Here is a 24,934-nt window from a genome sequence, read left to right as displayed (position 1 = left end):
CCAACATCATCCTTTTTTTATATATTTATGAAATAGAAGATAGAAAAGTACAAGATACAATACAAGACATGACATGACAAAATCATTAAATGGACTTTTAGCACCCTCTGGTGGCGACTAGCGAAAATGACAGACCACGTTGTGTCCATGCCAAAATGTCGGACAATTCAAACTTAAACATGAACGTACGGACACGTAACACGCAAATAGTGCAACAATTATTACCTGCAATGAGTGATCAGAATGCACATACACACAATATGTGGTTAGCACCTCTGCTGGTTTCGATGTCTATAGGGGAAAATAATATCGACTTCAGTGCAAAATAGCAGTACATCTAACGTGAGCAACAACCAATTCAAAACAAAGATTCCACAACATAGCATTTCAACTGCTGTTAAAGAACTGTGTATCTTACAATGAACATCACGTTAGCTTTAGTGTAATTTACAATATTTTGCGGCGCAATATCGGAACATGTCTTACCATTAGCAGAGTGCAGGAAGTCTGCTAATAGCTTCCGTTTTCCGGTCATATTTACAGATTTTCAGGTACCAGCAGATGGCGCAATTTGACCTCATTGCATTACAAAACAATATACATATTTTAACAGGAATTTCACTCAAATAAATAAAGTATTTTTTTATACCCGTTACATATATATATATATGTATATATATATATATTTAAAAAAAAAAAAAAAAAAAAAAAAAAATATATATATATATATATATATATATATATATAGGCAACACTAAATTGGCCCTAGTGTGTGAATGTGAGTGTGAATGTTGTCTGTCTATCTGTGTTGGCCCTGCGATGAGGTGGCGACTTGTCCAGGATGTACCCCGCCTTCCGCCCGATTGTATCTGAGATTGGCACCAGCGCCCCCCACGACCCCAAAGGGGATAAGCGCTAGAAAATGTATATATATATATATACATATATATATACACCGTATTTCCTTCAATCCAATCCAATCCACTTTATTTATATAGCACATTTAAACAACAATAACGTTTCCAAAGTGCTGCACAGCCATGTTAAAAACAATTAAAAAAAAATATATATATATTATGCTCCACCAATGACTGAATAAAAACAAAAAATATATAAATATAAAACCAATAAAAACAATATAAAAAAAAATATGATTAAAAACTATTTTAAAGGGTAAAATCAATTAAAACAGTAAAATAGAAATCAAAGTGTATAAAAAACACAGAGGACAGAGGACCACACAACTCACGTAGTTTTAAAAGCCAAATAATAAAAGTGGGTCTTAAGACGAGACCTAAAACACTCCACTGTGGAAGCAGTTTGAACATGGAGGGGCAGAGTGTTCCAGAGCTTAGGGCCGACCACAGAGAAGGCCCTGTCTCCCCTGATCTTAAGTCTGGTCTTGTGCACCACGAGCTGGAGCTGGCTCTCGGAGCGCGCGCAGGAATGTAAATTTGGATGAGGTCCAAGATATATTGAGGTGCCAGTCCATGTAAAGATTTCAAAACAAACAGCAATGTTTTAAAATCAATTCTAAAATGAACAGCGAGCCAGTGCAAACTCTGAAGAATTGGGGTTATATGCTGGCGTTTCTGGCCCCTGTTAAAAGTCGTGCTGCCACGTTCTGGACTAACTGCAACCAGGAGAGAGCTTTTTGGCTAATGCCAGCATAAAGTGCAATGCAGTAGTCCAGGCGACTTCAATCAATCAATCAATCAATGTTTATTTATATAGCCCCAAATCACAAATGTCTCAAAGGACTGCACAAATCATTACGACTACAACATCCTCGGAAGAACCCACAAAAGGGCAAGGAAAACTCACACCCAGTGGGGAGGGAGAATTCACATCCAGTGGGACGCCAGTGACAATGCTGACTATGAGAAACCTTGGAGAGGACCTCAGATGTGGGCAACCCCCCCTCTAGGGGACCGAAAGCAATGGATGTCGAGCGGGTTTAACATAATACTGTGAAAGTTCAATCCTTAGTGGCTCCAACACAGCCACGAGAGTTCAGTTCAAGCGGATCCAAGACAACAACGAGAGTCCCGTCCACAGGAAACCATCTCAAGCGGAGGCGGATCAGCAGCGTAGAGATGTCCCCAACCGATACAGGCGAGTGGTCCATCCTGGGTCCCGACAAGCGGTCCATCCTGGGTCTCGACTCTGGACAGCCAGTACTTCATCCATGGTCATCGGACCGGACCCCCTCCACAAGGGAGAGGGGGATATAGCAGAAAAAAGAAAAGAAGCGGCAGATCAACTGGTCTAAAAGGTGGTCTATTTAAAGGCTAGAGTATACAGATGAGTTTTAAGGTGAGACCTAAATGCTTCTACTGAGGTAGCATCTCGAACTGTTACCGGGAGGGCATTCCAGAGTACTGGAGCCCGAACGGAAAACACTCTATAGCCCGCAGACTTTTTTTGGGCTCTAGGAATCACTAATAAGCTGGAGTCTTTTGAACGCAGATTTCTTGCCGGGACATATGGTACAATACAATCGGCAAGATAGGATGGAGCTAGACCGTGTAGTATTTTATACGTAAGTAGTAAAACCTTAAAATCACATCTTAAGTGCACAGGAAGCCAGTGCAGGTGAGCCAGTACAGGCGTAATATGATCAAACTTTCTTGTTCTTGTCAAAAGTCTAGCAGCCGAAAATAATATGTTACAGTAATCGAGACGAGACGTAACAAACGCATGGATATTGATCTAGGTGTCTTTAGTGGACAAAATGGAGCGAATTTTAGCGATATTACGGAGACGAAAGAAGGCCGTTTTAGTAACGCTTTTAATGTGTGACTCAAAGGAGAGAGTTGGGTCGAAGATAATACCCAGATTTTTCACCGAGTCACCTTGTTCTATTATTTGGTTGTCAAATGTTAAAGTTGTATTATTAAATAGGTGTCGGTGTCTAGCAGGACCGATAATCAGCATTTCCGTTTTTTGGCGTTAAGTTGCAAAAAATTAGCGGACATCCATTGTTTAATTTCATTAAGACACGCTTCCAACTGACTACAATCCGGTGTGTTGGTCAGCTTTAGGGGCATGTAGAGTTGGGTGTCATCAGCAAAGCAGTGAAAGCTAATACCGTATTTGCGAATGACGTCACCTAGCGGCAGCATGTAGATGCTGAAGAGTACAGGGCCAAGGACCGAACCCTGGGGAACTCCACACGTTACCTTAACATAATCTGAGGTCATACTGTTATGGGAGACGCACTGCACCCTGTCAGTAAGATAAGAGTTAAACCAAGACAGGGCTGAGTCTGACATACCAATTCGTGTTTTGATACGCTCTAATAAAATATTATTATCGACGGTATCGAAAGCAGCGCTAAGATCGAGGAGCAGCAACATAGATGACGCATCAGAATCCATCGTTAGCAATAGATCATTAGTCAATTTTGTGACGGCTGTCTCAGTAGAGTGATTTGCCCTGAAACCGGATTGAAAGGTTTCACATAGATTGTTAAACGCTAAGTGTTCATTTAGCTGCTCTGCAACAATTTTTTGGAGGATTTTCGAAATAAAGGGAAGGTGAGACACCGGTCGGTAGTTTACCATGAGGTCAGGATCGAGGTTAGGTCTTTTAAGGAGAGGATGAATAACCGCTTTTTTGAATGCTAGGGGAACAGTGCCCGAAGAAAGTGATAAGTTTATAATATTTAGCACTGATGGACCTAATAATACAAAAAGCTCCTTGATAAGTTTCCCAGGAAGTGGGTCAAGTAAACATGTTTTTGGTTTTATTCCATTTACACGTTGTAACAATTCTTCTAATGTTATTTCATCAAAACGAGAGAAACTATTTTGGATATTTGCAGTATCCGACGTATATACAGTCGTATCATTGTTACTATAACCCATTTGTAGCTGAGACGCATTGTCTTTAGTATCCTTTCTAATAAGTTCAATTTTCTTATTAAAGAACTTCATAAAGTCATCTGCCGAATGGGTAGAGCTACTGGAAGGAGTCCCTTGTTGGGTTAGCGATGCTACCGTACTAAACAAAAATTTTGGATCGTTTTTATTAATGCGGATGAGATTTGAGTAATAATTAGTTTTAACTAAGGTAAGCATGTGTTTATAAGTTATTAAACTATCACTCCATGCTTGATGGTGCACCTCAAGTTTAGTCGTGCGCCATTTGCGTTCCAGCTTTCTACATAATAATTTCTGGGCTCTAGTTTCTTCAGTAAACCATGGCGTACGCCTTTTTGGAGCCTTTTTTAACTTCAGCGGTGCTATGTTATCAATGGTTTCGTGCAGGGCGTTGTTAAAGTTGTTAGTGAGGTTATCAATAGAGCCCACATACTTTGGGAACGGTGCCATTACCGAGGGCAGTAGGTCAGCAAGAGTCGTCGTTGTGGCAGCATTAATGTTGCGGCTGCTATAGCAGTTATTATTATTATTAGCTTACCGAACATGGGTCTGAACTTCGAATTGTATAAGGTAATGATTGGACATTACTTTAGTATACGGGAGTATCATAACTTTGTAAACGGTGATACCTCTGACAAGCACTAGGTCTATCGTATTACCGCTGCGATGCGTCGGTTCATTTATTGTGTAAGACCACAGCTATCAATTATAGACTGAAGCGCCACGTCCGGTGGGTCCAATGGGGTATTCATATGGATATTAAAGTCCTCCATTATAATTATATTATCGGCGTGCGTCACTAGATCAGCAACAAACTCTGAGAATTCACTAAAAAAGTTCGAATAGGGCCCTGGGGGGCGGTAGATAACGGCCAGGCACAGAGGCAGCGGTGTGGCAGACTTCATAGAGAGTACCTCAAACGATTTATATTTGTTATTTAAGTTAGGACTAAAGTTAAAGTTTTCGTTGTATATTAGTGCGACCCCCCCTCCCCTTTTAAGGGGACGGGCAATATGCGCATTCGTATAGTTAGGAGGGGATGCCTCATTTATCACAAAAAAGTCGTCTGGTTTAGGCCAGATGATGTTAAGGTTGTTGTCTCTAATGACCTCATTAACTAATAACGTTTTGGGAGACAAAGATCTGATGTTTAGAAAGCTCATATTATAGGTAGTGGGCTGTTTTAAGGAGTTGTTGATAAAATTATCCGTAGTAGCAATATTAATAATGTTGCGTTTATTATGCGCAGTGTACTTAAAATAATTACGACCATATCTAGGAATTGATATGACGGGAATTTTCAGATTGTCTACTTGGTGCTGCGATAAACTGAACGCACCATAATTTGCCACCTCAGTAGAACGCATGTCTAACTCTGACGTAGTCATAGTCATAGCAGAAAAAACATTTTATTCTACGAAAATTGTTATGTGTACAGGGATCATTCAGCCTGGCGCTGGCTAGTTCTAACTTAACTGACTCCATACCCAGGCTAGCAGGCTCTGTAATTGCCTGTGACCTGGCTTGCTCTAGTGCAGTTAGTCTTGAAATAAAAGCATGCACGACTTGTTAAATTCCTTGAATTGCCGCAGGGCATATCGTATGCGCCTGCCTTGAAGTACCGCCGAGGCAAACTGGCTTCTCAAAATAATTAGCTCATGCTTAGGATTACCGCATGGTCAAACTCGTGACGTCACGAGGGACACTTCCCCTGTCATCATTTTCTAAATGGAGGAGGCTGATTTCAATGCCGGTAATTTGAAATCGCAAAAAGGGAAGCTTTCAGTAGGATTTAAGGTCCAAACTTACATCACACTCAAATTTTTACAGCATACCTAGGTAAGTGCCGGAGTGAGAAGAGGTCTTAAAATAATTAGCGCATGCTTACTTTTACTGCATGCCTTTGGTAAGCGCAGGAGTGAGAAGAGGTTTTAAATTAATTAGCGCCACGGCGGCAATTCAAGGAAATACGGTATATATATATATATATATATATATATATACATATATATATATATATACAGTATATATATATATATATATATATATATATATATATAGGCAACACGAAATTGGCCCTAATGTGTGAATGTGAGTGTGAATGTTGTCTGTCTAACTGTGTTGGCGCTGTGATGAGGCGGCGACTTGTCCTGGGTGTACCCTGCCTTCCACCCGATTGTACCTGACACTGGCACCAGCGCCTCCCGCAACCCCAAAGGGAATAAGGGGTAGGAAAATGAATGGATGGATGATACATATATATATATATATATATATATATAAATATATATATATATATATATATAATATCACGCCATCGATTGGAAAATGCATTTTTAGACAATGTGATTCACTTGAGCGGCTAGGAGACTCTGAGAGTAACAAGCAACAAGTGGTATGAAATGGATTAGAAAGGACAGATTTAAAAAATAAAATAAAATAAAAAAATAAAAAAATGTTTTAAATATTTTACTTGGGGACTTCTTGCGGGCCAGATCTTGAACACTGGTGGGCCGGATCTGGCCCGCAGGCCGTAGTTTGGGGACCCCTGCTTTTAAGCATACAGCAACACCATGAGGGAGGAATTGAACCTCCTACCTCCACATTGAGGTAATGGATATCATTATATTCGATACACGGCATCTAGTAAGACATGTGTACATGCCATCAATGATTGTGTGAGCTTCAAAGTATTTTTCCAGGATGAATACGTATTAAATTTGAGAAGCCACTCTTTTGCAGCCAAACAAAATGACTCGGCAGCACAAGTGTTTAGAGCACCCCTACACTATCTTTGCTGCTATGAGGTTGCTCTCACACACACATACACACGAACGAACGCACGCACGCACGCACACACACACACACACACACACACACACAAGCGTAAACGTAAGGTATCTTTGTAGAAATTATTCGAATCAGCCCAAAAATTCCTGATAGTTTAGTAAAAATATTTTTCAGTTATTTTTCTAACCAATTACAATAAGGGAAATAATTACATAATTTACTGGCAGAGTTAAAAAAACAACAAATCTATTCAACCAAGCATTTTTTATTTTTTTTTATACTGGAGATTTGTTCCAAAATAAATCACAAAAGCTGCCACGCCTTTGCTTTATGTTTTCACTGCCCAAAAATTCTGGTTGCATAACAAAATACCAAACACTATGTAAACTGCACCAAAATGCATGGCAGGTAATTCAGAAATCATTTCTAAGGCAATTGTACACTTCCTTTATTTCATTTTTAAACACGACAACAATAAATAAGTAATTATCAATACAGTGCACATACATAGGTAGTTAATATACTGAAAGGTTCACATAATTTAATGATTATGTACCATTCATTAATTAGGTTCAATATCAATTATCAGCATTCCTCTTGCCTGTACTTTGTGAACACTTTGAGTTTAAACAATTTGGGGCGAGATAGCTCGGTTGGTAGAGTGGCCGTGCCAGCAACTTGAGAGTTTCAGGTTCGATCCCCTCTCCCGCCATCCTAGTCACTGCCCTTGTGTCCCTGAGCAAGACACTTTACCCACTTGCTCCCAGTGCCACCTACACTGGTTTAAATGTAACTTAGATATTGGGTTTCACTATGTAAAGCGCTTTGAGTCATTAGAGAAAAAGCGCTGAATAAATATAATTCACTTCACTTCACTCAAATTGGGTAAAATTTGTACTTTGATTGATTTATTTGCTGAATCCATTCAATATTTTAATTCCACATACTAATATACTAAATGTGTTAGGTCTTGTATGTACATACTTTTTTTTAAGTTTCAATTGTTTTCCTCTTTTGTTGAAAAGAATCGTTGTACATTCTTCAGTAGCAGGTTATAGTTTCTTTTGAGCTTGATTTTAGCTGTTTGCAAAAGCACCAAATCTTTGAATTCCAATATTTTTGATTCAATAAATAAGGGGTTTGGATGTTCTCTATATTTAACGTTATGGATTATCCAACGTTTTTTTGTTTTATATATGGGGTCATCTTATATTTACATCAACAAGGTAAATAACATATGACATACTTTTACTACAAGGGTCATACTGATTAATTATTAACGTAACGTGAATGCCTTGTGACAAAATTCCCTTAAAAAACCTCACATAAGCCTTCCATTTGGGACATTTTGGTCTTGTTTGAGGCTAAAGCTGTCCTCTTCATACCCAGGTGTGTAGTGTACAATAGCTATAGTCATGAGTGGCTTCCGTCTGTCCAATGCTTGGGTGGGCTGATTCACTTCAGTAAATCCATCATTTCTAAATTCTGACTCTGTGAATAGGAAATTCCTCCTCTGCCAGCATAACCTCATCTACCTGCTTTCTGGCCTGATGCTGGTTATTCAAAAGCAGAAATTGAAGCTTTGTGTGAAATCTTTTTCACTGTTTGCATTTTGTATGAGTCAGATCATTGCAATTCTGCAAGTACTGTACACAAACATCATTTACTGCAATACAAAACATTAGACGATTGATCACAGACCAGAAGAGTTTACTTATTACTTTAGCATGATGTTATTTAGGGAAAATAAATGAACATGTACATTATACATGTGAAAACATAAAGGTACAGTGTGACAAGCTGGCAGCATGCAAGGCAACGTGACCCCAGGATGTAGAGACACGGGACTGGTAATAATTTATTTAGCACAAAAACTAGTGCAGCAAGGGAGTGCACATAAAGCAAACACCTGTCTTATTATTATAGTCACTAAACAATGACAAATGTTCCAAGCCTGTTCAGAGGCATGTAAAGAATCCTGATTGGCAGCAAGAGACAGGTGCGTCCTGATTGCCAATCAGGGACAGGTGAGGGAGCTAGCAGTCAGGCATTGAAGAAGTGGCAAGGAATGAAGACTAACAGGTAGTGAAAACAAGAACACAGGAACAGAAATAACACCAAGAAAAGGAAAATAAACAAGTCCAAAACTGTTGTGGAAGACAAAGACAGACAAGGATTTGAGCAGGACATCAATAATCAAAGTCTTTCTAGTTGAAATCCCACTTCTTCTTTTCCAGTCATTGCTGTTGCGTCTTTGGCTGAGACACTTCCCCCTCCTTTGCCTCAGAGTCACCCACAGAAGGATGCTTTGCTTGCTTATGACCCAGAATCAGTCCTCAGGTTTTGCTCCTCAAGAGTATGGATTAAATGCAGAGACAATTTACAATGTACATTGTGCAACAATTTCTTTTTCTGATAAATAAATGACTTTAAGGAAAAAGGACAACAATGCTGTTGCTCACTCATAATTTCTTCAAATCTAAATACAAAAGGCTCAAAATAAATACTCAAAATCTGGCTGTACTGAGCTTTTAGTGCTATGGACTGCAAAATCATTTAATCACTTGTTGGTAGTTTACATCTAGTTCTCTGTGGATTTTTCAGCCAATTATAATCTAATCCATGTATCGGAATATTCTAAGAACTGTTTCATGTGAAGCATTATAAAGTGAATGCAGGATGCCTCTCACAGAATGTAGGGCAATGGGTCAAACCCACAAATCAACTCTATGCACAAGTAATAATACAAATGTAGAATACTGCTGATACAACATTGTGGTAGAAGCAAGCATGTTACTGGAATAATCTTTACATTGCAAGTGTACTTGTTTAATTTGACTATTTGTCACATTAGCTATTGGTTATCATTCCTCTAAGATGCCATAAGTAAATGAGCAGGTTTCATACAGACAGTAAGTCACTGGCTTTATTCCTGCCCCCCTCGTTTCTTCCCTATTTCACAAAAACTGCATATAAAACCACATGAGCCTCAATTTCCTCCACGGCTGATGGAATTCCCTATTAGTCGGCTGCAGAACGTCTCCCAGCTGGGAGTCTCAGTTTGAATGTGCTGCGTTAAAACCTAATGAATGTCATAATTAACTGGATAACTTTACATTTAGAATGGAATTGGATGTTATAAAACCATCTACCTTTTAAGTCCTCACTCATCCGGTGTCCTATCACTCATTCTTCACCCCCAAAGATGACATTTCCCGTTTTGACTTGCTTTGTAGAGTGTCTAAATTTCACATTATTCTTTACTTTTTTTGGTTTGAAACCAAAGGCTGCAGGTTTCACAACACTCCTGACACTTTTGTTAATAAATCATTGGGAAGTTAATGAAAATTGCATTCAGGCATAACCAAAATGATTGTGTTCTTTGTCATGCTAATAAAGTGAAATATGTTCATCTACTGGTGAATGTCTGCACATTACCAGAAACTTTGTGTGTGAGAGTGTGTGTGTGTGTGTGTGTGTGTGTGTGTGTGTGTGTGTGTGTGTGTGTGTGTGTGTGTGTGCGCACACACCATCACCTCCTCTCTCTTTCTCACCCCATCCTTGTTTACTCACCATCTCCTTTCGCAAAGATGAATGCTTTTGCATATTTATTCCATAGGTTATCAAGAAGACTTCAAAAGGTTCCTCAAGCAGATGTTTGTGTTGCACTAAATTGCTTGGAGGAAAGTAAAAGGAGATGGACGCCATGACTTGGTGTTGACCTCCACTTATTTTTCTCCTTGCCAAGCACGCCTCTCCCCACCCCATTCTCCCTTTCCTCTCCATTTACCACCTTTGTATGTAGGCCTTGAACACAGGAGAGCGGAACCTAATTTACCTCACAAGTTTGAAATAAATCGGATGCTGCTAGCTATAAAGCAATGTTTTGAAGTGCAGTGCAGGATACGACCAAGTTCAAAAGCCAGCCTTGCATGACATTTTCCAAATATTTTTAATGATGAACTAATAATAATAATAATACATTTTCAGCCCATCTTCAACAATACAGTTTTTTTAGAATGTATTGTATTGTTCGTTTTTTTAAACATTGTAAACAATGAATAAATAACACTTGAAGTTAATACCCACAAGTAGGGATGGGAATTGATAAGATTTTTTCCAGTTCTGATTCCACTTTTGATTCTGCTTAACGGTTGTTCTCTTATTGATTCTTATTTGGAAGAAAAAAGGGAGGATTAGCCTCAATTTTATTTAGTTTAAAGCTAACATGACCTTACAAAGCCTACAGTGAGGTCTCAAGAGGCGCATGTAGCATAGAAGAAAAATATTACTTTTTGGTAAATTAATTTCAGAAATGAATATTCTTCCGTAGAATTTAATTATGTACAAATTACACAATAATGGTACATTTAGTAACATGTGATAATAACTTATTACATGCAAAGTGAGATATGTCAAGCCTTTATTGGTTATAATGTTGATGATTGTGGCTTACAGCTTATGAAAACTTTGAACTGAATATCTCAGAAAATTTAACGTTTCAAAAACTGAAAGCCAAATGATCAAAATTATAACAAATAAAGGCTTGTTGTATCTCACTATGCATGTTGTGAGTTAATATCGCAGATCAGTTTCACATTTGAAGTTAATTGCTGACATGAATGGTATTTTACACTATATTCTATTTTTAATGAGTTTTGACCTGTATTATATAATGATTGAGATAAAATCTGGTTGCAGGAAAACATCCAACTTATCTCTGACTACAAATGAACTTTCACCTACCAAAAATGCAAATTTTTGACCACAAACTTAGTCGCTGCTTGTGACATTCGTCTAGCAGCAGAGGTGAACTGAAGCGAGTACTGCCCGCCTCGGAGCCAGTCAGAATCTGTTTCTCCTCATGCTCATCTGAATGAGAAGGCATTTATTTCTATTTAACTCATAATAGCGCTAACATGATAGGAGGCGTTAGTTAGTACCTGTTGTATTCAGATGACATGTTTGCATTACTGCTGCTAGGATGAGATTGGAGCAGTTTATTGCATATTGTGTGTTCAAATGTTTCAGCATATTGTTTGGATGTCCGCCTCTTGATGAAATACCAGCCTTTAATTAATACATGTAGCACTGTTGCAATCCTGTCTTTTAAAATACTGTCAACTTTAGAGAGTTTGTTGTACCCAGACACCGCCATTTCGAGACCTAACATCACTACGCGCGTTGCGTAATGACGTCATCCCCACCCGGAAGAATTGATAAGAGAACCATGTGAGAAAATGGCAAGCGTTTCCTAGAAATCGATAAACGGGGACCCGGTTCTGAAAAAGAACCGGTTCTCGATTCCCATCCCTACCTATGAGGGTAACATTTTTCCATGGGGGAATAAGTAAAGTAAACCTTAGTCTTATATTAGCAATATAATTCTTAATTAATGTATTTATTACCAAAAATATGTAGTTTATATTTGTAATTTCGAACTGTACTATTATTTGATTATTGTTTTTCCAACTTTAAAAATAACACATCAACATCTGTAAGGACTGTCTGTGATTTTTTTTAGTTGGGAAATTGGGATAATTGTAAAACCGTAATTATTACTCAGAATATAATTGTACAGTCATAAGCTATAATCGTTGCATTCCAAGCTTTTTTGTGGCAAGAGACGGTGTACAACCAGGGCATCTTCAGTGTTGGGTAAATTACTTCAAAAGTAATGTTTTAGTTAACTGACTGAATTCAACATGTCTTCTTTAAACAAAGCTATAACATTTGTGCAGCTATGAGTCATCTCTCATTGAAAAAAATATTTGTCTGCATGGAATATTTTTTTATCTACAGTATTTTCATTGTTAGTCAGTTTTATATTACTTCACTTTTTATATGTATCATATGTAAAACAATTCAGATTTTGGAGTGAGAGTTTATGTGTGAGCAGCCTCACAAACACAAAGATGATGGAGACAGACAGGTTTTCTCTGCCCACAGTATAAAAAAACAGCATCTATTTAGGTCTTAACAAAAAAAAAGAAAACAAAGACTTGTGTGTTGTTTGGGAACAGTTGATAATGATTACATGCAATAAAACTTTTCATTAACTCAAATAACTTTAATGAGCGTTCTTACATATGTTTTAGACATCTTAGAAGTTGAGTGAGAGCAGTCAAGTTTTTAGTTTACAGAGTGAACAACTAAAAACAAAGGTATTTTCATTTTCTCTAAATGCATATACTTGTTCTGCGATGAGGGGCCACTTGTCCAGGGTGTACCTCGCCTCCCGCCCGATTGTAGCTGAGATAGACACCAGCGCCCCCCGTGACCCCAAAGGGAATAAACGGTGGAAATGGATGGATGGATGGCATACAATTGTCATCAAAGTAAGATCAAGGAGATGTATTATTGTAGATTTCCTTGTAGATATCCTGGACATCATCTTCATTAGTTGAAACATCTGTGGGACAGAAACACTCTGCCGTTGTTTTCTTTTCGAGTTGTCAGCTTCCATCTGTCACTCGTCGTCATGTGTGTGTTAGGATTTTGCTTCCTGGTTTCGAAGCGTCATGACCAGATCTATCTTACTCCTGTCTGATTGGTCTGCCAGCAATGTTTTGCCCTAACCTTATTTAATCATGACTCATTAGATTTAAACCAAACAATTATCGAGGACTTTCACAGTATTTTTTAAAATACTGTGAAAATCGCCACACTACTGTGAAATGTAGTTAATCTACATAGCATCACTACTTGTAGTGCACTACTGTGCATCATTATTCAATCAATATTATTTGGCCTCCAAGCAATGTGAGTTTATTCCAAAGAACTCTATATTAGTCTCATCTGACAACCTTATATCCAGTGGCGTGTTTAGGCGGTTGCCTGGGCTGGCACGTGCCACCCCTTAAATATGACAGGCCACCCCAGGTGAGAGGCGGAACGATTTGAAGCAGTGTTTTTCAAACTGTGGTACGTGTACGACTCGGGCTCCATCTGTTGGTCTCCAAAGTAGGCCCGAGGATTTTACCAAATTTCCTTTTAAAATAGGAATTCAGAAATGAGAATGCCAACCGATCGGTGAAGTCCACAGTAATAATAATAATAATAATGATAATGGATTACATTTATATCGCGCTTTTTTATTGTTAGATACTCAAAGCGCTCACAGAGAAGTGGGAACCCATCATTGATTAACACCTGGTGGTGGTAAGCTACATCTGTAGCCACAGCTGCCCTGGGGTAGACTGACGGAAGCGTGGCTGCCAGATTGCGCCTACGGTCCCTCCTCATTCATTCACCAGTGTGAGCGGCACCGGGGGCAACGGTGAAGTGTCCTGCCCAAGGACACAACGGCAGCGATTTGGATGTAAATAGGTGGGAAGCAAACCTGCAACCCTCAGGTTTTTGGCACGGCCGCTCTACCCACTACGCCATGCCGCCCCAGTAACTAATACTGACCACATACTTCACGCAAGTGAATGTTGCACAGACTCAGGAACTAATATGGACAACAAATCCAAACTCATGCTCCAATTATTCAAAAACCAACATATAATAATGTGTTGTGGACATTATAAAAAGTTTCTAATAGTGCCACACAACTACCATATTTTTCAGAGTATAAGTCGCTCCGGAGTATAAGTCGCACATGCCGAAAATGCATAGTAAAGAAGGAAAAAACATATATGAGTCGCACTGGAGTATAAGTCGCATTTTTTGGGGAAATTCATTTGATAAAACCCAACACCAAGAATAGACATTTGAAAGGCAATTTAAAATAAATAAAGAATAGTGAACAACAGGCTGAATAAGTGTACGTTATATGACACATGAATAACCAAATGAGAAGGTGCCTGGTATGTTAACGTAACATATTATGGTAAGAGTCATTCAAATAACTATAACATATAGAAAATGCTTTAAGTTTACCAAACAATCTGTCACTCCTAATGGCTAAATCCCATGAAATGTTATACGTCTAGTCTCTTACGTGAATGAGCTAAATAAAATTACTTGATATTTTACGGTAATGTGTTTATAATTTCACACATAAATCGCTCCTGATTATAAGTCGCACCCCTGGCCAAACTATGAAACAAAATGTGATTTATAATCCGAAAAATACGGTATAAAATATACCAATTTAACCCATTTTGTAGACCTGATGGGTAACATATGCAAAACACTCTCCACACTTGGACATGTTTGACGCATTTTAATTGTTTGAGGGACATCAATAGAAAATGGATGGATGGCTCGATATTTTTGATGGATTACAAAACCTTTTAGGAGGTCATCAGAGAAGTAAACCAGGTAGGAATGATTTACAACTTAGTATTCAATGTTTTATCGATTATACCTCATATTGTAATGGCGGGAAATCTAAAGCCTGGTATATACCCTCGCGTCACGTACCTTGCGTAGGCGACGCCGTCTTCCCTTTTCCTCTGCAACGTGCAGATATTACCGGGCAATCGTTATCTGCACGCACATATCCAGGTGGAGGACATTCTTTTTTCATCGATGATGCCCGATGATGAAAAGCCAGGTTCCAGACGTCTGGATCATTTACTAAACGAAGACATTTTAATTACAATATTTTTTTTACACAAGCGTTTTTAAAGTGTTTGGCTGCCTACAGAAGAACAGGCCCATTCATCTGTTTTAAACGTTATCGCAGTCCCAACATTTTTTGTTATTCCACTCTGATTCTAGGTATTCTCAGTCCAGGTCATTTATTTGTTATACAAATATTCTTAAGGGGACAGTGTGTAATAGATTTAGTTATTATGTTGCCAGCAATGTAAAGAGTGGGCTTGAATGACAACCTAATCTGTTTGAATTTAAACAAAATGTTTATGAATGTTACAATTTTACTTTATTAAAGAGGAAATTGGAGATACTGTTTTTTTTTGTTTAAAATCAATCCCCATTTGTTGCTACACAGTAGCCACTAATTCATCCTGGAGTCAAGACAATACATACTAGAAAAGACACTGAATAACAAAAAATATGACTATAAAATGCAATACATAAACAGTCCTACAATCCATCATATATAAAAATAAAGAATACAGGAGAAAAAAAAGTATTTAGTTTAGTAGCTTTTTAAGCTTGTTTTTAAAAGTGCTTACTTACATTATTTGATTCCATCAATACACAAGGCAACGTTTTCCACTGGGAAACAGCTCTGTACAACACAGTTTTTGGCACAGCACATGTCCTTGATCCTGGTACTACAATGTTTCCTTTAGTCTGTTGTCTAGTGGAGTTTCTGTGAATGTTACATACATATGATATTATACAGTGTAAGAGTTTTTGGCCTTGATTGCAGTTTTTTAGTCGCAACTTATTAAATATAACCATGATAGATTGTGGTGCATACTGTCAATACTAGTCAGAGTCAGAATCAGAAATACTTTATTAATCCCCAAGGGGAAATTAAGATTTTCAGCACAATCCCATTCTCGATCACACAAACATTACAGGGAGACAGAACAGGATCGCTGACAAACCAAAGTGGCCATTTCAATGCCAATCGTGTGGCCTCATTTTCCAAAAATTGGAGATTTTGAATATCTTTCTCTGGAGCACTCGACCAAATAATCAAGATAAGACACAATGACTGTCAAATTTCTTTGATTGAAAAATCAGTCATAAAATAGGTATATTTTGTAATAACAGAAACAGTCCTGCCCATTTCAAACACCATATTGTTTACATAACAAGACCAATTTAATTGATATTTTGTAGTTAACACTGATTGCTAAGTTTCATGCGCCTGCTCCAAAAAAATACTGTGAAATGCTCTGTCTTGGCTTCTTGTTCTGACCACAGGGAAAGCACCACACCCTTACGCAGCCGTTTACAATATAATTTAATGGTAACAAGAATTGTGCACTGCGATGAGGTGGCGACTTGTCCAGGGTGTACACCGCCTTCTGCCCCATTGTAGCTGAGATAGGCACCAGCGCCCCGCGTCCCCAAAGGGAATAAGCGGTAGAAAATGGATGGATGGATGGAAGAATTGTGCAAAGTCTCTTGGCTTTTCAGCTCATAACCATAATCATGCAAAGTCTCTTGGCTTTTCATCTCTCTCCGGCAGGCTCTCTCTCGTTCTCCAGCCAGCCCCCTCTCATGGTCTTCGACGCTGCCGATGAAGGGAACAGGTGCTTAGATAACTCGTTCCAGCTGAGATATCTACTCACCTGTCTGCTGCTTCATGGCCGGCCCCTGCACACAACCCGCCCGCAGGGAACACGTGGACCACGCCCCTCTCCACATCCCTCCACCGCCCGACTCAGGCCGCGCAGCCGTCCGGCCGTGCCCACTCCCTCCCCCGTAGAGAGACGAGAGAGAAAGTCGTCTACGGCCATCTGCGTACCCGGCCGATGGACCACCCGGAAGTTGTAGGGTTGCAGTGCAAGGTACCACCGGGTGATCCGTGCATTGGCGTCTTTCATGCGGTGGAGCCACTGGTGCAGTTTGTGGTCTGAGCAGAGACTGAAGGCGCGCCCCAACAGGTAGTAGCGGAGGGCCTCGACCGCCCACCGGATGGCAAGGCACTCCCTTTCCACCGTGCTGTACCTTGCCTCCCGGTCCGAGAGTTTCTGGCTGAGATATAGTACGGGGCGGTCGACGCCCTCCACCCACTGGGACAGCACCGCCTGACGCGTCCGCCCGCAGACAAAAAGGGATGTCAAAATTAGGCATGTGCAGGACCGGCTCCCTGCTGGCACTGCTCCGTTGACTGGACCAGTTCTGGAGCACCCTTTCGGGTGAGGTCAGTCAATGGGCCGATCAAATCCGCTAACCGGGGAATGAACCGGCGGTAATATCCCGCTTGTCCCAAAAACTGCCTGCCGCTGTTTTGTCTACCTGTGGCTGTACCTGTCCCCTTCCCAAGTGGTACCCCAGATACTGTACCTCTGTACCTCCCTACGGCCAACTGAGGACTTCGCCGGGTTGGCAGTGAGCCCCGCCCGCCTTAGGGACTCGAGCACCTCTATCACCTCCATCTAAAGCATAGTTTTTAAATTCCTACCGCACTACTTTGCGCTTGTGTTCGGAAAGCCGATATGGCCGAGACTGCACCGTTATTTTCTTTAGTCTGTTGTCTAGTGGAGTTTCTGTGAATGTTACATACATATGATATTATACAGCGGATGTGGTACAAATACGATGTCGGATGAGATTCGTGCGGCCGGGTCGCGATGAGAACACGTCAGAGTAGCGCCCCTGTAACTCAGCTACTTCACCGCTGTGCCAATGTGAGCTGGTCGTAACAGGAAAGCTGAGGGGGTGGGCCAGAGTGCGGGACCTCTGGCCCCAACTCCTCCTCCTCCTTCACTACTGTCGCCATGGAAGCAGGCTCCACCTCTCTCCATGCCTTCAGTAGGTTAATTTGGTATATCTGCGTGTCCCCGCGTCGGTCCGAGCGCCGAACCTCATAGTCGACATCACCCACTTACCATGTGACCTCGAAGGGTCCTTGCCACTTTGCAAGTAATTTAGAGCATGAGGTTGGAAGTAATAAAAGCAGTTTTTCTCCCGGTGTGAATTTATATAGTTGGGTCCCCCTGTTATACATTGGCCGCTGGGCACGGAGCCAATTCTCACGTTACAAGTGCCCCACCTGGTGGAGTTTTGCTCGCATGTCCATGACGTATTGTAGTTCATTTTTGCTGGAGCTTGGACCCTCCTCCCAGCTTTCTTTAATGACGTCCAGCACTCAGCAAGGCCTCCGGCCGTACAATAACTCAAACGGTGCAAAACCAACTGAGGCCTGGGGTACCTACCGCATTGCAAAAATTAGGGGGTCCAACCATTTATCCCAAATCTGTTTGTCCTCGTGCATACACTTACGGATCATTGTTTTCAGTGTTTTATTCAATCTCTCCACCAGCCCGTCCGTTTGTGGATGGTACACGCTGGTGCGGATCGCCTTGATTCCCAATAACCTGTATAGTTCTTTTATGGTGCGCGACATAAAGGACATGCCCTGGTCAGTCAGAAAGTCATTCGGGATTCCAACTCGGGAGATGACCTGAAACAGGGCTTGCGCAACATTCTTAGCCGAGATAGAGCGCAAGGGCACTGCTTCGGGATACCGTGTTGCGTAATCCACCAGGACTAACACAAAACGGTATCCCCGCGTGCTCGGGTGAAATGGTCCAATGAGGTTCATCCCAATTCTCTCGAACGGGACCTCCATGAGCGGCAATGGGCGTAAAGGCGCCCTTGGAGTGGCTGCTGGATTCACCAGCTGGCAGTCCGGGCAGGCAGCGCACCAACGGCGTACGTCTGCCCGGAGGCCTGGCCAATAGAATCGGACCATGACCCGATTAAGTGTCTTATCATACCCTAAAGGTCCAGACATGGGATTAACATGCGCCGCCGGGAAAACCATTTCCCGGTGGTGTTTTGGCACCAACAACTAGGTGTGTTCCTCCCCGGTTTGCGTGCCACGGCCCACTCGGTATAATCTATTCCTAATAATTGAAAAATGGGGGAAATACCTGCGCTTTCCCCGGGCGCACCGGCTGACTGTCTATATAATCCACCTGGTCCCAGGCCTCGCGCAAGATCTCATCACGGGACTGCTCGAGGGGAAAGTCCTCCGTAGGTGGCCACCGAGGGGCCGGGGGGGCCTCCCGCGAAGCCCCCACCGGTTCCCGCTCGGCAGTCCCGGATGAAGCCGCGTCGCCGCTGAGAACGGCGCGGATACTCCCCTCGCCTACTGTCCGTTAATGCACCCCCACACATTGTGTCACCCAATGATTGAATCCCGGCCAATTCGTCCCTAGAGTTACTGGGTGCGTAAGTTGCGCGTTTACGGCAACCTTAACCTTATGCTTTTGTTTTTCATATGCAATTTCCACTGGCACAATAGGGTATTCGTTAGGGCTGCGAATCTTTGGGTGTCCCACGATTCGATTCAATATCGATTCTTGGGGTCAGGATTCGATAATATATCGATTTTTTCGATTCTATTCTCGATTTAAAAACTATATTTTTCCGATTCAAAACGATTCTGTATTCATTCAATACATAGGATTTCAGCAGGATCTACCCCAGTCTGCTGACATGCTAGCAGAGTAGTAGATTTAAAACAAAAAAACTTTTATAATTGTAAAGGACAATGTTTCATCAACTGATTGCAATAATGTAATTTCGTTTTAACTAGTACACGAACCAAAAATATGACTTATTTTATCTTTGTGAAAATATTGGACACAGTGTGTTGTCAAGCTTATGAGATGCGATGCAAGTGTAAGCCACTGTGACACGATTGTTCTTTTTATAAATGTCTAATGATAATGTCAATGAGGGATTTTTAATCACTGCTATGCTGAAATTATAACTAATATTGATACCGTTGTCGATAATATTAATTTTTGTTTCACTACTTTTGGTTTGTTCTGTGACGTGTTTGGGTCTTCTCAACTGCTCTGTTTATTGCAGTTCTGAGTGTTGCTGGGTCAGGTTTGGTTTTGGAATTGGATTGCATTGTTATGGTACTGCTGTGTATTGGTTTGTTGGATTAATTAAAAAAAAAAAAAATCGATTTTTTAAAAATAAGAATTGATTCTGAATCGCACAATGTATTCGATTCGATTCGTATTTGAATCGATTTTTTCCCCTCACCCTTAGTATTCGTGCACATCCCCACGAATACACCTAATTTTCACCTGTGTTGCCTGCCGCAAAACCCCGGGTCGAACCAGGTTTTGGTGGATCATGGACTGATTGCAGCCCAAATCCACCATCGCCCGTTATGTACCCCCTTGTACTCTTACCGGGACCCAGTATGTCTCCCCTAGATCGGGGGCGGGTGCTGGATGTCCGACAACCCGCATCACCTGCCCCACCTCCATCATGGAGCACTCCCGGCACACGTGTCCGGGTTGTCCGCACTTCCAGCACACCGGACCAGGCAGTTGAGGTGCCATCTGCGAGGGAAGCCCCCTTTCCGCAGCGCCGGCACCCTTTTATGTACAATGAACCTGGTGGTTGGATCCCCGTGTCCTCCCCCCTTTTTGTGTGTGTGTGTGTGTGTTTGTGTATTTTCTTGCGTGCCCATATGGGGAACCTGTTTGTTGAGTCTGGGTGACTTGGTCCTCCCCCCCAGTGGGGCGAGTCGACGGCGGGGTGCTGATGTAGGTCCCGCTGCCGTCTTTGGCGTTGCCTCCCACTGGACAACCAGGTGTTCCTCCGCCAGTCTCACTGCTGCTTTGACGTCCGGAGGGCTGTGATGAACTGCTCTAATATGATGGTTTCCAGCGTCTTCGGATCCTGCCCGTTGGGCGGGAGTCACCGAGTCGCTGCGTCCCTCAGATGGTGTGCGAAGACGAATGGCTGGCCTTCTGGTTCCAACTTCATCGCGCGGAACCTCCAGCGGTGGTCCTCGGGGCTGCTGCCGACCCGGTCCAGTATGGCGTGGCATAGGTTGGCGTACTGAATGTGGGTGGTCGCCGGGAGACTCAACGCCGCCCGCTGCGCCTCCCCCACCAGGAGCGGCAGCAGCTTTGCGCCCCATTCCTCCTCCGGCCATCATCCCGACATTGTTGTCGTCTCAAAGACATCGAGGAATGCTCTGTCCATCAGTGCCTTCAATAGTTGTGACTGCTGCTGGCTCGCTGCTGACACTTTGGCCAGCACTAGGCCCAGTGCCTCCAGAGGGGCTGGTGCCGACATCTTTCTGTGTTTTTTTTATTACCTTTTTGTTGGGCGCCACTGTGGAATGCTCTGTATCGGGTTCTTGCTCTGACCACAGGGAAAGCACCACACCCTTGCGCAGCCGTTTACAATATGTTTTAATGGTAACAGGAATTGTGCAAAGTCTCTTGTTTTTTAAGCTCATAACCATAATCATGAAATGTCTCTTGTCTTTTCAGCTCTCTCCGGCAGGCTCTCTCTCGTTCTCCAGCCAGCTCCCTCTCATGGTCTCCGACGCTGCTGATAAAGGGAACAGGTGATTAGATAACTTGTTCCAGCTGAGATATCTACCCACCTGTCTGCTGCTTCATGGCCGGCCACTGCACACACCCCGCCCGCAGGGAACGCATGGACCACGCCCCTCTCCACAAATAATTTTTAAAGTAAGTGACAGAGGCTGGACATTTTTTAATGTACCATATTTTTCAGACTATAAGGCACTCTTAAAAGCCTTTCATTTTCTCAAAACTTGACAGTGCGCCTTAATATCCGGTGCGCCTAATGTATGGAATAATTTTAGTTGTGTTTACCGACCTCGAAGCTATTTTCTTTGGAACCTGTTTAAATGACAAGTGTGACCGGTCAATGGCAGTCACACATAAGAGATACATGTTGACTGCAATAAGACACAAGTAAACAACACCAACCTTTTATATGTTCCATTGAAAATATAGAACATTACACACAGCACTCAAAAATCTATCAGAATGTTTTAGTACGACTTTGGTAAGCTATGAAGCTGCATCACTTGATGGATTGCACTGGGCTTAAACATACCAGTATTATTATGGTGTGTGTATAAGATAAGACATATTATCTGGCGTTTCGTTTCGCAATTTTATGCGAAAGCAACTTTTCTTTTACTGATTAATATTTGGGATCTGCATAGGTCCTGAAGATTAGCGCGAGTGCGCCATTTTTGGTCCGTGCCAACACCGCAGTCGATAAGGGGCTTCTTTTTCTTTATCTTCTTGTTATGCGGCATTCATCCTCCGCTGTTGCCATTTCTAATATAAAGTAGCGTGAAGTTCTTACTTACGTCTGTCAGTTAACTCGCCATGAACGTGCTAAAACATGAGTTTACATTATTCACCCAAGGAGCTTTAGTTATTACAGAGTTCCGGTCGGACGGTTTTTCAAGAGAGACATTTCCGGCGTTGTTGCACTAATGAGCCACGGATGAGGAGATGCTTCTCTGTTGTTGATTACTTAAGTAAAGTATTAATGTCATTAAAACAGTTAGCTCTATCTTTTGACACTTCTTCCACTCCCTACTTAAACGCTACACCGCTACAACAAAGATGATGGGGAGAAGACGCTGCCGAATGTGAGTCACGTCAATAAGACCGCCCACAAAACGACGCATCCTGAAGCCACTATCAGAAAGCGGCTTGAAGATAGTCTGTAAAACATAATCTATGCAACATTTTGACCAAAGAACCACCATTACATGTTATGTAGACCACAAAGAAGTGTTTTCAATTCAGAAAAAAATATATATAATATGACCCCTTTAATGGGCCCTATAATCCGATGCACTTTTTGTATGAAAATAGACCTGAATAGACCCGCTCATCGGCATTGCGCTTTATATACCGGTGCACCCTATGGTCCGAAAAATACAGTATGTTTATTTAGAACACACCATTTAGTGTCAACAAAACTGGACACAGTACAGTTCACTTTGCAGTACATCATAGTAAAGTGTATTTGTATTGTGCGTCAACTGTTGCAAGTTGTCTGCGTACTGTAATAGCTCAATGCTTTGCAATATTGTTTAATGTCAGTGTGGAGAGGCGGAACAGGGCAGTCTGACAGAGAGGCCCAAGATGGCGGCGAGGAGGCGGGGACGGCGAGCAAGCGGCGAGGCGGGGCCACAATCAAGATCAGGTGTATAGATCGCGCAACCGGGGCCAATCATGCAATCCTCTTGCACTGTTTAAAAGGGCGACAACCGTGAACGTCGGGGAGAGAGGCGTAGAGACTGGAAGGACCCAAAGTGAAGCTGACGCGGAGCGAGAGAGGAAGAGAGCTCGAGGCAGACGAGTGAGCAGAGAAAAGGTGCTGAAAAGCGACCTGGACTGAGGTTTTATTTTTTTTAAAATAAACAAAGTCAACCCTGCTCAAAGATGTGCCTATTTGGTGGTCCATGGAACCCGCAAGACGGCACAAGTCGTTCACAGTCAGCAATTGTCTTACAAGAAGGTTCATTCCATAGTAGGATGGTGGTAAACATAGTAAAATACTAGGGTAGCTACAGCTGCTCCTGGACTGTTTTATGGGTACCAAACCTGCAGAACTAGGTGCCACCCCTGGAAAACGAAGCCTGGACACGCCACTGACATCATCATTCAGGTGTTTACTGGCAAATACCAGACGGTGCCTCTCTAAAGGGACTGCTTGCAACTTGTTCGCAGTTACATTTTCCAAAGCGAAAAATATAATAACATCTTTGGCTAACTTCTGTTACCATTGGTGGTATGACAGAACACATTTGTTTGAGAACTGTTTATGTTTTTCACTCCCTGTTTAGTGACGTCACTTCCTGCTGGTTTACAAGTGCTTTTTCGTCGCCAACACAGTGCTATTTTTCTCTATTGTGTGCTTCTCTAAATACTTTATAGCAGAGGTGCGACCAAGTCATTGTTTTGCAAGTCACAAGTAAGTCTCAAGTCTTTGCCCTCAAGTCTCGAGTCAAGTCCCGAGTCAAGACAGGCAAGTCCCGAGTCAAGTCCAAAGTCAATGCTGGAAGTCTTTTTAACCACAGACTAATATATGTACACAGATTGTGTCTGCTTTTAAAAAACTGTATGTATTTATTATTAAAAAAAAACAGTGCCGACATTGCACTTCATAATAGCACTATTAACCAGTTATTCTAAACATTTAACTCATTCCTTTACAGTATAAACACATTTGAAAAAACAAGTGCAACTGTACTTATTTGCACAAAAGTGTTAACATTGTATTTCAATGGAATATTGCATCGTAACTAGTTCCACAGCAGTTTATATCATGTTACCTTATCTCATTGATCTCATCTCACACTATATATGTGTTTATGTGTACATACACATGAAAAACATGACAAATACATGAACATAACAATGAACAGTGCTGTACTTTTTAGCTGTCAGGTCTCTACGGAATATGTACACATATTCTTAATATAGTATACATTTTAACTGACCTTTATTTGACTATGTTTGTCTTTTTGTAGGTGGCTAAAATAGACGGTGCTGCTGACCGCCGTCTAACGTTACGTTACTGTGTGTGATGCATTCACTAACGTAACGTTATGTATAGGTACCTCATGCAACCCTGCTTAAAAAAAATCACTTGACAAAAAGTATGAATAAGGTAGCGAACTGCAGTGGACGAAACAGATTGCCGTGTTTGCAATGACGTTATAACCATAGACATCTTATAAGTAGACGCAGAATTGGCTGCTGTGGCGCGAGCAATTTGGCCGCCATCTTGAAGTGGTGATGAGGAGCCGGCAAGCAGCCTAAACTGACAGTTGACAGGTAGAAAACAAAGATACTGGGCTGGTATTCAGCGTTTTCCTGCTCAAATTAGCGGACTGT

At 41.6% G+C, this 24,934-nt stretch overlaps 1 long non-coding RNA gene across 1 annotated transcript in view; it reads left to right on the top strand.

The window, feature by feature from the left end:
• Window positions 1-23,524, top strand: part of LOC133558815 (uncharacterized) — a 140,064-nt gene extending 116,540 nt beyond the window's left edge. The window contains exons 3-4 of the long non-coding RNA XR_009808014.1: window positions 21,527-21,730; window positions 23,135-23,524. This is a non-coding gene — a long non-coding RNA (uncharacterized LOC133558815). The remainder of the gene's footprint in view (window positions 1-21,526; window positions 21,731-23,134) is intronic.
• The last annotated feature ends 1,410 nt before the right edge of the window (window positions 23,525-24,934 follow it).

The sequence above is a fragment of the Nerophis ophidion genome, linkage group LG09, assembly GCF_033978795.1.
Source record: "Nerophis ophidion isolate RoL-2023_Sa linkage group LG09, RoL_Noph_v1.0, whole genome shotgun sequence".
NCBI lineage: Eukaryota > Metazoa > Chordata > Actinopteri > Syngnathiformes > Syngnathidae > Nerophis > Nerophis ophidion.
This window is presented reverse-complemented; position numbering and strand designations above follow the sequence as displayed.